Below are 15322 nucleotides of genomic sequence, written 5' to 3' on the forward strand. Positions count from 1 at the left end.
AGAAATGAAAGGATTGCAAGAACTCCACCCACTTTGCATGTCTTGTGCTCAACTTTTGTTGCCCATTGATGTACTTTAAGGATTCATGATCAGAATGCAAAATAAAATGATTTGCACGCAAATAATGACTCCAATGATCTAAAGCACGGACAATAGCATAAAACTCCTTATCATAAGTGCAATAATTCAAACGAGCACCACCCAACTTTTCAGAAAAATAAGCAATAGGACGTTTGGATTGGATCAAAACAGCCCCAATACCAACTCCACTTGCATCACACTCCACTTCAAATGGTTGAGAAAAATCAGGAAGAGCCAAAATAGGAGCATCACACAACAATGCCTTGAGTTTCTCAAATGCCTTTTGAGCTTCTTCTCCCCATGCAAAGACTCCTTTCTTCAAACAACCTGTTATGGGACTTGCAATGGTGCTAAAATCACGAACAAATCTTCTATAGAAAGAAGCAAGACCATGAAATGATCTAACTTCAGAAATATTAGTAGGAATAGGCCATGACTTGATTGCTTCAGTCTTGGATGGGTCCACGGACACGCCATTTCTTGACACCACAAAACCCAAAAATGCCACTTCTTCCACCAAAAACGAACATTTTTCTTGCTTCCCATAGAGTTTTTGAGCTCTAAGCGTCTCGAAAACCTGTTTTAAGTGCACCAAATGATCCTCCAAGCTCTTGCTATATACCAAGATATCATCAAGGTACACAACCACAAACCTGCCCAAAAAAGATTTTAGCACTTCATTCATTAGTCGCATGAAAGTGCTAGGTGCATTAGTTAGACCGAAAGGCATCACGGTCCATTCATACAAGCCATGTTTAGTTTTAAAGGCTGTTTTCCATTCATCCCCTTCACGCATACGAATTTGATGGTAACCACTTCTCAAATCAATTTTTGAGAACACAATAGAACCATGCAACTCGTCCAACAAATCATCAATTCTAGGAATAGGAAATCGGTATTTTATGGTGATGTTATTAACGGCCCTACTATCAACACACATCCTCCAAGAACCATCTTTTTTTGGAACCAACAAAACTGGAACAGCACAAGGACTTAGGCTTTCACGAACATAACCCATTTTCATGAGTTCATCAATTTGTTTTTGCAACTCTTTTGTCACCTCCGGATTACATCTATAGGCAGCTTTATTGGGCAAAGGAGCACCCAGAATAAGGTCAATTTGGTGTTCGATACCACGGATTGGAGGCAAACCCGGTGGTAATTCGCTTGGAAACACATCTTGAAACTCCAAAAGCAAATCAGCAATAGCGTTTTCTCCATGCACCATCTTCTCCACCCTTGCATGCTCTTTGGCCACAAGCATGTAGATAACATCACCTTTGTCAAGAACTTGCTCCACCTCCCTTTCACTAGCAAACATAGAAAGATTAGGTTTTTTTACTTGTTTAGAATTCATGGACCTTATGGCCGTTGGGGACATGGGTTTTAACACAATTTTTTTATTATTGTGTTTCAACTCATATTCATTGCTCCCCCCTCTATGTAACACGTCCCTATCAAATTGCCAATGACGCCCCAACAAAATATGACATGCATCCATAGGAATAACATCACACAACACTTCATCTTCATAAGACCCCATAGTTAGACCAACTCTAACCTGTTTTTGTTGGATAAGGTGTCTAAGTCCATAACTATTTCGGGCTTGTACTTGACCCGACCCGGCATGGTCCATTTGGGTTGCATGGCACCATGCAATTGGATAGACTAAATGAGAGAAATAACACTTGGAGATTATTAATATATTATAAGTTCTAATATATTAATAATATTATTTGATTAGTTGATCAAAGAATTAATTTGGAATTAATTAAGTGATCAAAGGATAACTAATTAAATATATGGGTTGATTGTGTAAATCATCCATATCTTGTATAGTGGGCTAAGAGGCTCCATGGATTATCAAGTTGGGTTCTACCCATAGGATGCTCCATGGATGCTCCATGGGAGTTACAAACCCATGGGTCATGGAAATGAAGAGTCATGACACATTAGGGTTTACATGGTGTAACCCTAGATGTGTCAACACTATATAAGAAGCATATTCTCCACCAAAATCGGACTACTACTAAGGAACTAGAGGGCTTGGCCGATTTTGAGAAGTGTGTGTTATCTCAAGAGTCTTTCCAAGAGCATTTGGTGTTGTGTGAAGCATTTGAGGCATCACACTTGGGGTGCTAAGCTCACAAGGTTTCAAGGAACACAAGCAACAACAAGGTAAGTTATTCTATCTATGATTCAAGTTAAAATTGTTCCCCATGTATGCTAGATAGGAATATAACCTTGGAATTCAACTTTGCATGGTAATTAGACAAACATAGATCCAAGGTTATTAGGGTTGCATGTACACTTAGGAAGTGTTAGAATGCTCAAAACCCATCAGTGGTATCAGAGCCTAGGCTTGTTTGTTTGTTATTTGTGCTTAAAAGTTGAAGAAAGTCGAAAATCTTGCTGTCTGACTGATGGACTCGGCGAGTCCATGGGGAGGACTCGACGAGTTCATGTGTATCTTCAACCTACTCGGCGAGTAGGTTTATGCACTCGGCGAGTAGGGCCGACAGAGTGCAGAATTTCGACTTGTGTTGCTGGAAATGGATTAGAATCATTACCCTAAAATGTTTTGGTACTTGAAAACTTATTTTAGAAGGTGTAATGTCTTTTCTAACTCATTTACAACAACTAGTCATCAAAATTACAAAGATTAAATGTGATTTTGATTCTTGAAAGTGTTCATGTTCATGTTCTTGTTCTTATGATGTTTAGATGATCATAGGAATTATTTGTAACCTATGTGGTAGATTAATTCATGATCATAATGTGTTTTAATGGAGTCCATAACTTGTCCTCAAGTTATGGAAAACCAAAAGTCTCTTGGATTAAAAAACCATTAAAAGAACACAAGAGTTAGAAAAATGAAAAGTTCTCATTTTATTACTCTATTAAACTCATAAGTTACAAGAAATGAAAAGTTTTGAAAGATTACAAAACTTGCCCTCAAGTTTTGGAACAAGTAAAGTTAAGTTAAAACTTTAGTTCCAACCCCTAGAATTTTAAAAGTTAAAATTCAACCCTTATACTTATATTATTATGATTTAATAATTATATATATATGTATAAGAACAAAGTCGTCTTACCGCTAGTACGCCTCATTCACGAAGCCGGTCTATAAGGTGGGTATAAGGTTGTTGCCTATAAAATGGTGACTTAATGGGTGTCCACTCTCACCCACCGCTTGCTTGATCGGTGGAGGGTCGTTAGCCGAACGGGTAAGACAAGGACTTATTAATTCTCATTCAAAGTATGATGAATATTATAAAGTAACTAAATGTTTTATTAAATTCCCAATCTTAGTTACTTTAGGAAAAATGTGAATAAGGTGCTATTCCATGAAATTACACTTTACACTTTGATTAAGTCGTTGGTGGAGCGTGTGTGGTTAACCGGCACACTAACTTGGACTTAACAAGGTAGGTAAAGGGTGACTTAAGGTTTATTATAGTATCGATGGAGCGTGTGTGGTTAACCGGCACATCGATTGAGTGATAAACTTTAAGGGTACCAAGTGATTTGCATGGTTACTTCACACCTCGTTTTGTGATCCTCGGTATCCCAGTCACAAAACTTGGAGGGCACACTCGAGATTGAAACATGCCTTTGAAAAGTTCATTGAATCTCAAAGAATCTAGGAATTTCTAAGAACCATTCAAAAACCTAATACTAAAATATTGCGGTTTTCGTGGTGGAAATTGGTGAATCGTCATTCACCTACCTTTCAAATATGATATAGCTTAGATTACGGCATACCTCTTCTAAGTTATATTATATTGTGATTGGATCCTAGCCTTAATATTACATTTGGGTGTTTTATTAAGGACTCTCTTATATCTAAACTAATCTTGTCCTCCTTCCTTCAGATGTCTTTCAACAATGCTTCTGGCTCTAATCCTAATGGCTCCTTTACCCTTATGAACTTGTGTGGGAAAGTCACCTTTGATGGATCCAACTTCAATGAGTGGATCAGAAACATCAGGATGATTACCCGCTACGAGGACAAAGAATATGTCCTTGACAAGGAGCTTAAGGAGATTAATGAGTCCACTGCAACTCCTCAGGAGATCGCTGAGTTTCGGGCACATGAAAGGGATGCTACGAAAGTGGCTTGCATCATGACGGCCACGATGACAGCGGAACTCCAAAAGTCTTATGAAGATTTCTACCCTTATGACATGCACCAAGATTTGATGGAAAGATACCATCAAAGTGCAAGACAAGAGAGGTATGAGATCATCTGCTCCATGATAACAACCATGATGAAGGACGGGGAATCCGTCACGAGCCACATGCAGAAAATGCAAAGGTATGTGGATCGTTTGCTGAAGCTTAATGTGAACTTCCCGGAGGATCTTGCAATAGATATTATTTTGCATTCCTTACCATCGTGCTATGATCAATTCCGCATGACATATCACATGAACAAGGAAGAAGTCACCCTCAGCAAACTTCAGGGACTTCTCAAGACCGCAGAAACAGGTCTTAAGGGGAAGTCGGTTGCTATCACTCCTACTCAAAACTCTACTCCGGTTTTGGCAATCGGGAAGAATCGAGGGAGGAAGAGAAAGAGCTCTTCTAAGGGTACCAAGGCTCGGACCCTTGATGGCTCTTCTTCAAGTGGAACCAAGAAAGGTTTCGTTACTCCTTCTTCTGACCCAAAAGAGGCTGAATGCTTCTATTGCCATGAAAAAGCTCATTGGAAGCGGAACTGCCCAAAATACCAGCAAGATGTGAAGGATGGGAAAGTTAAACCCAACCATGCAGGTATTTACACTATCATTTCTAATAACTCACCCCATTCTAAATCTTGGGTCCTTGATACCGGTTGTGGTATTCACATTTGTTGTGACTTGCAGGGACTAAGAAGAAGTGAGGATGTGGAGCAAGGAAGGATAAACTTGATCATGGGGAATAGGAAAGCTATACCTGTTACCAAGATTGGAGTTTATACTTTATCGCTAAGTAGTGGGTTTAGTTTAGATTTGAATAAGTGTTGTTATTCGCCAGGAATGGCAAGAAATATTATTTCCTTTCATGCTTTGTACAAACAAGGGTTTACCTTTTCATTTAATAATGAAGTTGGTTCTATAGAAGTTTTCTATAATAATGTCTTTTATTTTAAAGCATTACCTTGTGATGGTGTGTATGAAGCTGTATCTGTTGTAGATAACTTGGGAAATAATGTTTTGTGTATTGATTCTACTAATAATAACTTGGATAAAGCATCATTATGGCATTGTCGTCTTGGACATATAAGCAAGAAACGCATAGGCCAACTCCAAAAAGATGGAGTCTTGGAGTCGTTTGACCTAAAGTCAGATGATAGTTGCGAATCATGCTTACTTGGAAAAATGACAAAGTCACCCTTCACAGGTTCATGTGAGAGGGGTGAAGGTTTGTTGGACCTTATACACACGGATGTGTGTGGACCATTCAAACATGCCACAAGGGATGCTAATCGTTATTATTTGACTTTTACTGATGATTATAGTAGATATGGATATGTCTACTTGATCAAGCATAAGTCAGAGACTTTCGAGAGGTTTAAGGAATTTAAACAGGAAGTCGAGAATCAATTGGGCAGGAACATTAAGATGCTTCGATCCGATCGTGGTGGTGAGTATCTTAGTTCAGAGTTCCTCGACTATCTAAGGGAATGTGGGATAGTCTCACAATTGACACCTCCCAGGACACCACAGTTGAATGGTGTGGCTGAGAGGCGTAATCGAACCTTGTTAGATATGGTTCGTTCCATGATGAGTCGAGCTACGCTACCAATCTCATTCTGGGGGTATGCCTTAGAGACTGCCGCCCATATCCTCAATCTAGTCCCTACAAAGAAAGTTGCCAAAACTCCTCACGAGATGTGGACTGGTAAAGTACCTAAACTAGACCACATCAAGATTTGGGGTTGCGAGGCTTTCGTGAGACGCGAGACTCATGATAAGCTCGAACCTCGAAGCGAGAGGTGTATTTTCATCGGCTACCCACAGCATTCCTTTGGTTACCTCTTCTACAGACCTAGTGACAATGTGGTCTTTGTAGCAAGAAGAGGAGTCTTTCGAGAAAGAGAGTTTATAAGCCAAGGAGACAGTGGGAGGCAAATTGATCTTGAAGAAATTCAAGAGTCAAGCGATGAAGGAACTTCAAACTCTAGCCCTCAACTTGAGGAGGAAACTCCTGTTGAGCAAATTGACAAATCTGTACCTCTGAGACGTTCCACGAGAGTTAGGAGTGCACCTGAGCATTACTATGGATTCCATATTACTGCAGAAGGTGAGACACTTATTAGTGATGAAACACTAGTAAGTCAAGATGACCCTAACAGCTACGAGGAAGCCATGGCAGGCCCCGAGTCTGCTAAATGGAAAGAGGCTATGGATAGCGAGATACAATCCATGTATGACAATCAAGTTTGGAACTTGGTTGAAAATGTACCAGGTCGTAAGACAGTAGGGTGCAAATGGGTCTTCAAGAAGAAGACTGACATGGATGGTAAAGTACACACTTATAAGGCTAGACTGGTTGCAAAGGGCTTCTCTCAAATTCCTGGAGTGGACTATGATGAGACCTTTTCTCCAGTAGCCAAGATTAAGTCTATTCGGGTTCTGTTAGCCATAGCTGCGTTTCATGATTATGAAATATGGCAGATGGATGTCAAAACCGCTTTCCTTAATGGGAAGCTGGCTGAAGATGTTTACATGAGTCAGCCAGAGGGTTTTGTCAGCAACGAGTACCCTAATAGAGTGTGTAAGCTTGAGAAATCCATTTATGGATTGAAGCAAGCTCCTCGCAGATGGAATCTTTGCTTTGATGAAAAGGTCAAGGAATTTGGCTTTTCTAGGAGTGAAGATGAATCTTGTGTGTATGTCAAGGCTAGTGGGAGTATAGTTAGCTTTTTGGTATTGTATGTGGATGACATACTACTCATAGGAAACGACATTCCAACCCTGCAGGAAGTAAAGTCCTGGCTTGGGAAGTGTTTCGCTATGAAGGACCTTGGTGAAGCTGCCTATATTCTAGGGATAAGAATCTTGAGAGATCGGAGTAAAAGACTAATTGGACTTAGTCAGAGTACCTACTTGGATAAAGTGCTGAAGCGATTCAGCATGCAGGATTCCAAGAAAGGAGAGTTACCCATCCAGAGTAACACCAGATTGAGTAAGACACAAAGCCCTAGCACTGAGGCTGAGATAGCAGAAATGAGTCGAACACCTTATGCTTCGGCTGTAGGATCGATCATGTATGCTATGACGTGTACTCGACCCGATGTAGCTTTTGCCTTGAGCATGGTTAGCAGGTATCAGGCGAACCCTGGCAAGGCACACTGGACTGCGGTAAAGAATATCCTCAAGTACCTACGGAGGACTAAGGACTGGGTCCTTACCCTCGGTGGGAGTGATGACTTGAGAGTTGTAGGGTATAGTGATGCTAGCTTCCAGACTGATAGGGATAATTTCCGCTCTCAGTCGGGCTGGGTCTTTACCCTAAACGGAGGAGCAATTTCTTGGAAGAGTTCCAAGCAAGAGACAGTGGCAGATTCTACTTGTGAATCAGAGTATATTGCAGCTAGCGAAGCAGCAAAGGAAGCGATATGGCTGAAGAACTTCATTGGAGACCTTGGAGTTGTACCAGCTATTAAAGAGCCAATGGAAATTTTCTGTGATAGTGAAAGTGCTGTTGCCTTAGCCAAGGAACCAAGGGATCATGGGAGATCCAGGCACATCGACAGAAAATACCATTTCATTAGACATCGGATCGAAGAAGGACTCCTCGTGGCAAAGAGGGTATCATCAGATGAGAACCCAGCAGATCCCCTCACGAAGGGACTGAGTAGGGTTAAGCATCTCCAGCATGCTCGGAGCATAGGGCTGAAGGATGATATAAGTTTTAGTAGTTAGATAACCCAGAAATTTGTAAAGTGTAATTGACATTAGATGATGAATAAAAGGAATTTTATTTATGAGTAAAGTGTTGCTATCTCTTGTCGATCGTTTACCATATTTCTTTTGCATGTTTTGACTTCCAGAATAATTTTGTTTGGTATAACATATTATTCAAACCTCCACAGTCGGTCATATGTCGGAAGTAGGTATGAATCAAGACTGTCATGATGGGTTGTAGAGGTCCAAGGTGTTGGACAAGGCTACAACAATCATGAGTGCTCATAAGTTCTGAGCATTGGACTCAACCCACGCTCACTGGAATCACTTCATGGAATTCTATCTCGAGTGATCGTGAGACGGTAATATCATATAAGTTTTCAAACCTAGAGATATGATTTGTTACTTACAAGTTGGTTATGCATTGACTGTACGAAACCGCATTGGTAACTCGATGTTATAAAACGTACTTTTGTGTGTAGTTCAATGAGTGGTAGAACAAACATATGAGTCGAAGTTTATCTGTTCCTTCTTGGATTAGAAGCTGATATCTGGGCCCCTCGATGATTTTGTTTTGACCCATGTACCGGGCCCGGTCAGAACTAAGTTGATGTGTTCAATTAAGTTCTATGTCAAACAAATCGGAAATCGAGAAACAAATGCTGGACAAGAAGTAAGACAATGTTCCATGTATTTGTCCGGCTGATATCTAGAACGGAGGATTATATGATCACTTATCTTAAATGGCGTACTATCATCTTCTCAGTTTCGAGAGACCTTGAAAGAGCTACGATTGCCGATCGGTTCCTGAAGTACTAGAGATATAGTTATTAGACTTATCCAAGTGGGAGACTGTTGGATAAGGTGTCTAAGTCCATAACTATTTCGGGCTTGTACTTGACCCGACCCGGCATGGTCCATTTGGGTTGCATGGCACCATGCAATTGGATAGACTAAATGAGAGAAATAACACTTGGAGATTATTAATATATTATAAGTTCTAATATATTAATAATATTATTTGATTAGTTGATCAAAGAATTAATTTGGAATTAATTAAGTGATCAAAGGATAACTAATTAAATATATGGGTTGATTGTGTAAATCATCCATATCTTGTATAGTGGGCTAAGAGGCTCCATGGATTATCAAGTTGGGTTCTACCCATAGGATGCTCCATGGATGCTCCATGGGAGTTACAAACCCATGGGTCATGGAAATGAAGAGTCATGACACATTAGGGTTTACATGGTGTAACCCTAGATGTGTCAACACTATATAAGAAGCATATTCTCCACCAAAATCGGACTACTACTAAGGAACTAGAGGGCTTGGCCGATTTTGAGAAGTGTGTGTTATCTCAAGAGTCTTTCCAAGAGCATTTGGTGTTGTGTGAAGCATTTGAGGCATCACACTTGGGGTGCTAAGCTCACAAGGTTTCAAGGAACACAAGCAACAACAAGGTAAGTTATTCTATCTATGATTCAAGTTAAAATTGTTCCCCATGTATGCTAGATAGGAATATAACCTTGGAATTCAACTTTGCATGGTAATTAGACAAACATAGATCCAAGGTTATTAGGGTTGCATGTACACTTAGGAAGTGTTAGAATGCTCAAAACCCATCAGTTTTGTCACCTTTATTTTGCTTCCATCATCCAACCAATGAAGAACATATGGTTTTGGGTGGTTTGTAGTAGACAAACCCAATTTGGTCACCATTTCATTAGAAGCAACATTAGTACAACTTCCACCATCAATAATCAAACTACACCACTTGTCACTAACCAAACATTTGGTGTGAAACAATTGGTCTCGTTGATCCATATCAGCCCCGGTTTGAACCCCTTGAGTTTTAAGGGTTCTAAGCACCAAAACTGTATCATACACCGGTGCTTCTTACTCTACCTCCTCCTCTTCTTCCTCTTGTTGTTGTGTATCATAAAAAATACCCGCCAACCTCTCTTCTTCCTCCAACTCTTCACGACATTCAATGGCCTCCCTTAAAGTCACCACCCTTTTGTTTAGACAAGCATTTTGGTAATGACCAAAACCTTGACACTTGAAACATCTAATTTTCGCCAAACTAGTTTCTTTGGTACCACTAGTAAGTTTGGGAGCAACGGGAACACTACTAGAACCAGAAGGAGTAGAAACAGAATTTTGTCTATTGCTAGACTCGGGCTTGGACCACGACTTTGACTTGAGATTTTCGAGACTTGAACTTGAACTCCCACCATAACGTGCTTTGGCTTGCCCCTCCAACTTCAAACACAAACCACAAAGAGTTCCAAAATCAGCATAAGGATACAACTCCACAACATTGGCAATGTTGTAGTTCAACCCTTTTAGAAAACGAGTCATTTTTTGTTCTTCAATTTCTTCAATATCCCCCATCAAGGTCAACTTCTCAAATTCATCAATGTATTCTCCAACACTCATTTTTCCTTGCCTCAAATCAGCAATCTTCTTGTAAGTGGCAATTCTATGAGTAGAAGGAACATATCTCTTTCTTAGCTTTCGTTTTAGAGAAAGCCAAGAACAAATTTTTTCTTTGCCTTCACGGGTTCTCTTGGCCTTAAGCCCTTCAAACCACAATGAAGCACCACCACTTAGCTTGAGAATGGCATACTTGCAGCTTTTTTCATCATCCACTTCTTTGAACTCGAACATTCTTTCAATCTTCCTTTCCCACTCCAAGTAGCGTTCAGGATCAGTTCCACCAACAAATTCAGGCAATTCAGACACCTTGAATTCTTCCACAACCCTATGTTCACCACGGCGGGGTTGCCTTCGATTTCCACCTTCTTGGATGTTTCTTAATGCTTCACGAAGATTTTGTAGGAACTCCGGATCATCAAAATCCATTATGCTCTCTGATACCACTTATGATACGTGTATGGGCTTGATTTGGTGAGTAGGGTAGTGTTTAGGTAAATTAAGAGAGAATAGAAACCACAAATGATATATGAATGGAAAGAAATGAATAGATTAGTAAGAACTCAAGACCTATTAAGTTGTATACCGGTGAAAACAATCCAAGACCTATTGGATTGAGTTCGTATCAAGTCAAGAACACGTCCCAACAAGATAATTTGTGAATTATAACAATAATTCAAAGTGAACAAAAGGGTTCTTTGATTAAAAATTCGTCTATTATCTTTCTCATGCATAAACTTGGCTTTATATGAAGCCTTTATTACAAATTTGGTGGTTACAAGCCAACCAACCAATTATTCATTAAAACTAGTAAATGAAAATTAAGGAAACTCTTGAAATAACACAAAAAAACGTCCAAGACACTTGAGGATGAAGAAAAAACGTCTATGCTTCATTAAGGAGCCATAAGAAGCATTAATGAGCCATCAGAAGCATTAAAGTGTCACCCTAATCCACCAAAGAGTGTCAAAAACGGCTAGGAGGCTTTATGAAGCAAATAGTAACGTTTTTAGCACTTATGAAGCCTTAAAAATGTTGCCCTAGTCTTCATGCAACCCTAATTCAATTTGTGGGTTACCATGCACAACCCAACCATTGAGCCCAAATCACCTTCTAGCCCACTAGTAATCACTAATCCATCACATTTTGGGCTTTCATGATCCATGCATGGATCATTAGGTGTCATAAATATCTGCTACTGATTTTCAAGTTTACAAAAAGGTTGCTGGTCTTTCAGTTCTTGACTTTGCTTATGCAGACAATACAACTCTATATCACATAAAGGTATTCTTGAATTTCAAATCATTATTATTATAAATAACTTCTTAAATATTATATCAAATTAAAAGTAATAAACTTTTGCAAAATGACAAGTTGAAACTTTTAAAACTGGGTTCCCTTGAACACCTTGGAGAAAACGTGCTTACTTTTCTTCTTCCCTCTGCTTCATCTTCTCAACTCACTAAAATGGCATTCAATAACAAAAATCAACATGATCCCGCCATATATTTTGACATTTTGGTACATTTAATTTAACTTTAATCAGTATTCAATAGTAAATGATTAAATCTTTATATATTAATTTTGATGTGATGATTAAGGGAACATACATGGTTGTATTTAAACAAAGTTTAGCCAACATGTTATACAACTAAGTGATAATGCAATCCATGGTGATATGGGGTACATCCGTTATGATGGGTGGCTCAACATCTGGAATCTCATTATCCTTATCATTTTTTAGCATCCTGCTTATGTGGATATTCTCTTTAAGTTTCTCAATTGGTGTTGCCTTCATTCTACCCTTCATATCATCATCTCCAGTTCCCTTCAATTCAAATCCATGGCTAGTTGGAGGTTTATTAATTTCCCCTGCTTTCCTCAGGGCTTTGACTGGTCAACATATTGGTTATCTTATATTACAAAAATATATATCCAAAAAAATGGAGAATCTTTCTCTTTCTCATATGGTGAAACAAGATTGGGCCAAATTAGAAGCTAAAAGGTGGTTATATAAAAGTGGTTTATTGCAATGGCTTATTATTCTTATTATGGGGCATTATTTTGAAGTTGGATCTTCCTATTTTGCCCTTGTATGGCTTGTGTCCCCAACTTTTGCTTGCAAGTGCATGAGTTAATTAATTAGCTGTAGCTATTTTTAAGTTAAGGTTGTTGCAGCCAAGGTGCAGAAAAATACTTCAGAAGATCAAAATTAAAGTGGCCAAATGGTGCGGTTTCTTGGGAGAGTATTAGAGCAGTGCGGTCTCTTTGATGTCGATATCTTCAAGTCGTCTTCACCATCAAACCACATTAGTTCTCCCCTTGTTAAGCGTGTGGCTCGAAATGCTTCTCCCCCATGGCGCCAAGATCATAAAGATGGTCATTATGTGTTTGCACATGGAGATAATCTAACTTTCCTTCACCACCATCAAAGAAACTTCATTTTCTTGATTGCATAGTTGCTACTAATAGAATACAAATCAATAGGAAACAGTGGTTTTTTACTCTTTATTTATAGACACTCATAATACTTATGTTTGTTGACTTGTATTTTTGGATATATATATGTTTGATACTGACTAATTATTTTCTTCCTTTGTTTGATTGCGTGACTTGCAGATAAGATTTGGTTGGATTAGCAATTTCCTAGAGCATTCTCTGGATATACCCTAGAGGTGCCGTTTCTTTTTACATATTTATCCTCTTTTATTTTCCCAAACATACCTTTAATTTCTTAAATAATTTTTTAAACATCATTTTTGTTTTTGAAACCAAACAGATGTTGGAATCTCATCAATCAACAAAGCTAGACACATCTGGAACAGCAAAAGCCGTCATCTCATGTTTCTAGAAACTTGGAGTTTCCTTTGACATAAATGAGGTATGAAGAGGGCATTTACGTCTTTTGCACATATGAGAGATAAAAATTGCAAATTTATTCTCATCAACATCTATCCCAGTCACAGTCCACCAAACGCAAGACAACATGCTATGTTCTGTCATGTCATCTCTAGTAACCAGAACTACAAATTAATATATTCATATTCATATTATTATTATTATTATTATTATTTTGAATTATCTTTCAACATGAAATCAGGTACAATTGATACGAGATCCAAAACAATAGATTGAATTGGTTTGTGTTTCAGTGGAGCATCTTAATGTATCATCTCACATCTCCTGATAGAACGTAAGCTTTTTATTTTTGATTCATATTATAATCAACTAATTGATTTTGAATATTTCTCTATGAAAAATCTTAATTTATTGTTATTATTATTTGTAGAGTTTCATTTGAGTTTCAGCACAGTTTTTGTGGGAGATCAATTTATGCAGAGGGTGCTATTGATGCTACACTTTTTCTCGCTAAGAAGGTGCTAATTTTTATTTTTATTTTATTTTTCTAAATAATCTTCATACATTTAACTAATGTTAATTGCTAAAAAAAAGAATTACAAAAAGTTTGTAACAAAATAATGGTAATTGATAACAATGTAATATTTGTTACATAAATCATGTAATAATATATTGAAATAAATGTAGATACAATCAAAAGAATATAAGAAGATATATGACATGATTGATGTGTTGCGTGAGGGTAGCATGATTTGAGAGATGATAATAAGATTATGAGTTTATTAAATGAGGTTTTAGGCATAAATGATCTCCAGCAAGGGTTAGGTACTCTAGAACATTGTGCTCTTCAAATAGCCACAAATATTCCATCACTGCATCAACAATCCCCTGTAACAAGTTGAACATAAATAGTTTCATGACATTTTTACCCTTTTTGAAATCACAGATACATCTATTAACCAACAAGGACTTCAACAAACCCTTCGTTCTTGTGCTACCCATGTTGCTTGCATAAGCACATGACAGGTGGCGATTGAGTGACGCAGAGTTGAACTGTGTAAGAACATAAATCTTTTTATATTTTTCTTTTTGTTCTGATACTGTTTTTCAATTTGGCAGAAGTTTGACTCGGTCAAACCTGAGATTGCATCATTGGGTCTTGGAGGAAGAGAGGTGACAATTAAAGATCCGGTAACTAGTATTCATGCTTTGTAAGTTATAATCTATCTGAATTTTTTTAAAAGTATTTGATAAAATGTAATAATATTTTGTCACCTAATAATTTCTCCAGCCTTTGCTAATCCAATGTCGCTTGTTTAATGAGGAATCTGCTGTAAAAGGCACTCTTCTTGTCAATAAGAGGGTAAAATTTGTGATATTTCTTGCAACACTTATGCCATGATGACTCCTTGTCCAAAGTTGGTATTTATTCTAATTACAACAATTTGCTTTTTGAGATGCTTAATAATGAATATTGAAATATACCATTTGATTAATTTAGGTGAAAGTATGTTGCATGTGATGTCTTGTTACATGTTAGTTTACATTGAATCCTTTGTTTGAACTTGAGGAACTGTTTTATTGGTAATTCATTGCAGAATTACATTTAGGGGGGATTCTCATTAATTTAATCATACATGAAAGAAGGTCATACATACATACATAGATGGTTTTAGAAAAAAGGTCATACATACATGCATAGAATAGAATAGAAAGTGTTGATTTTTTTGTATTAGAAAGAAGGTCATAGATACATACATAGAATTGTTTTGTTTTATCTTATTCTTAATGTATAAATGGTTTTAGAAAGAAGGTTATACATACATACATACATACATAGAATAGAAAGTGTTGCTTTTTTGGGGGGGAAAGTAGCACTATTTCACTCTTTCATATTAACTTTTATAATCTACATGTGTATTAAATTTTAATATTTTATACAGGTATGGGTTGTATTGAAACTTGGATTCTTGGAAAAAAGTATGTTACTACGTGTGTATTAAATTTTAATATTTTATAACATAAAATTGATGATGCTTGAAGCCTTT

The 15322-nt window shown here is 37.8% G+C and overlaps 1 pseudogene; it reads left to right on the forward strand.

The window, feature by feature from the left end:
* Window positions 1–12553, forward strand: part of LOC128126009 (uncharacterized) — a 37335-nt pseudogene extending 24782 nt beyond the window's left edge.
* Window positions 12554–15322: the final 2769 nt, after the last annotated feature.

This window comes from Lactuca sativa, chromosome 5 (genome assembly GCF_002870075.4).
Source record: "Lactuca sativa cultivar Salinas chromosome 5, Lsat_Salinas_v11, whole genome shotgun sequence".
Classification (NCBI taxonomy): domain Eukaryota; kingdom Viridiplantae; phylum Streptophyta; class Magnoliopsida; order Asterales; family Asteraceae; genus Lactuca; species Lactuca sativa.